At 45.0% G+C, this 1873-nt stretch overlaps 1 long non-coding RNA gene across 1 annotated transcript in view; it reads left to right on the top strand.

Annotated features, from left to right (window-relative positions):
- The window catches only part of LOC105548716, a 64641-nt gene that overhangs the window by 52678 nt on the left and 10090 nt on the right, over nucleotides 1-1873 (top strand). Inside the window, exon 6 of the long non-coding RNA XR_001007436.1 lies at nucleotides 307-499. This is a non-coding gene — a long non-coding RNA (uncharacterized LOC105548716). The remainder of the gene's footprint in view (nucleotides 1-306; nucleotides 500-1873) is intronic.

Raw genomic sequence — 1873 nt, 5'->3', positions numbered from 1 at the left:
TCTGCCTCCCCAGTAGCTGGGACTACAGGCGCCCACCACCTCGCCCGGCTATTTTTTTGTATTTTTTTAGTAGAGACGGGGTTTCACTGTGTTAGTCAGGATGGTCTCGATCTCCTGACCTCGTGATCCACCCGTTTCGGCCTCCCAAAGTGCTGGGCTTGAGCCACCGCACCCGGCCTTGATTTTTAAACTCTCTAGGTGTGATGGCTGCTGGGCTGAGGCAGACCAGACTCCAGCCCTTTCCCTACCCGGCTTTGCCTTGGACAGGAGACATCTTTCCTCACTGTGACTTCCTGTGCCCTCTAGGTGAGGCCCTGGGCCTGAACCGACCAGTGCTGGTCCCTTATAAACCGATCCGGGACAGTCCAGATGCCGTGGAGGTCACGGGCCTGCCTGATGACATCCCCTTCCGGAACCCCAACACCTACGACATCCACCGGCTGGAGAAGATCCTGAAGGCCCGAGAGCACGTCCGCATGGTCATCATTAACCAGCTCCAGTGAGGGCCTGGCCTCTGGAATGGGGAACAGAGAGGGTGAGGCCATGGGGAGGGTGAAAGTCAAGGTCACGGTGGGTCAGCTGGGATCTAGACCCAGGTGTACTGTAATAGTTCCTGCCTCTTTCTCCTGAAACATACACTTCAACGCTCACGGACATTTACTTATTTTTAAAGATTTTTTTTTTTTTTTTAGATATTAAATTTGTTCTCTGGGGAAGAAACAAAAACAAAATATGTTTTCATTAAATTTGACTTTTTCTGATTATACAATTCTGATTTTTAACATATGTAAATATAAATATGTATTTAAATATGAATGTTTAAATAAAATATGAATATTTATTTTAAAAAAATAATTATAATTCCATAGTCTCAGTGATTACTTTTTTTTCTTTTTTTTTGAGACAGGGTCTTGCTCTGTCACCCAGGCTGGAGTGCAGTGGCACAATCTCAGTTCACTGCAACCTTCACCTCCTGGCTTCAACCGATTCTCGTGCCTCAACCTCCCAAGTAGCTGGGATTACAGGTATGCACCACCATACCAGCTAATTTTTGTATTTTTTGGTAGAGATGCAGTTTCACCATGTTGGCCAGGCTGGTCTCAAAGTCCTGACCTGAAGTGATCTGTCTGCCTCAGCCTCCCAAAGTGCTGGGATTACAGGCGTGAGCCACTGCACTCAGCCTCCGTTATTACTATTATACCATATATCCTTACAGTCTTTTGGGTTTTGGTTTTTGTTTTGAGACAGGGTCTCACTCTTTTGCCCAGGCAGGCGTACAGAGGTATGATCATGGCCCACTGCAGCCTCAACAGGGTCTCACTGTGTTGCCCAGGCTGGTCTTGAACTCCTAAGCTCAAGTGATCCTCCCACCTCAGCCTCCCAAAGTGCTGGGGTTACAGGTGTGAACCACCACACCCAAACTGTGCGGCCCAGTCTTTTTTTTTAATACAATAGATGATTTTATTATTTTCAGAACAATACACAAAGCAACCTGGAAAATACAAAAAAAAAAATAGAAGAAAAGAACATAGCTGTAACTCTCCTACTGAAAGTCAACACTGTGATGCATTTCTTTATATTTTTAAATTATTATTTTATTAATATATTATTACTTTCTTTTTGAGATGGAGTCTCATTCTGTCTTGCAGGCCACTATATTGGTAAGGCAGGTCTCAAACCCCTGACCTCAGGTGATCCACCCACCTTGGCCTCACAAAGTGCTAGGATTACAGGCGTGAGTCACCGCGCCCAGCCACTTTTTATTTTGTTTTATTTTATTTTATTTTATTTTATTTTATTTTGTATTGCACAGGCTAGTCTCGAACTCCTGGGCTCAGGCCATCCTCCCATGTCAGCCTTTCAAAGTGCTGGG

This window comes from Mandrillus leucophaeus, unplaced genomic scaffold, assembly GCF_000951045.1.
Source record: "Mandrillus leucophaeus isolate KB7577 unplaced genomic scaffold, Mleu.le_1.0 Scaffold42, whole genome shotgun sequence".
In the NCBI taxonomy this organism is placed as follows: Eukaryota; Metazoa; Chordata; class Mammalia; order Primates; family Cercopithecidae; genus Mandrillus; species Mandrillus leucophaeus.
This window is presented reverse-complemented; position numbering and strand designations above follow the sequence as displayed.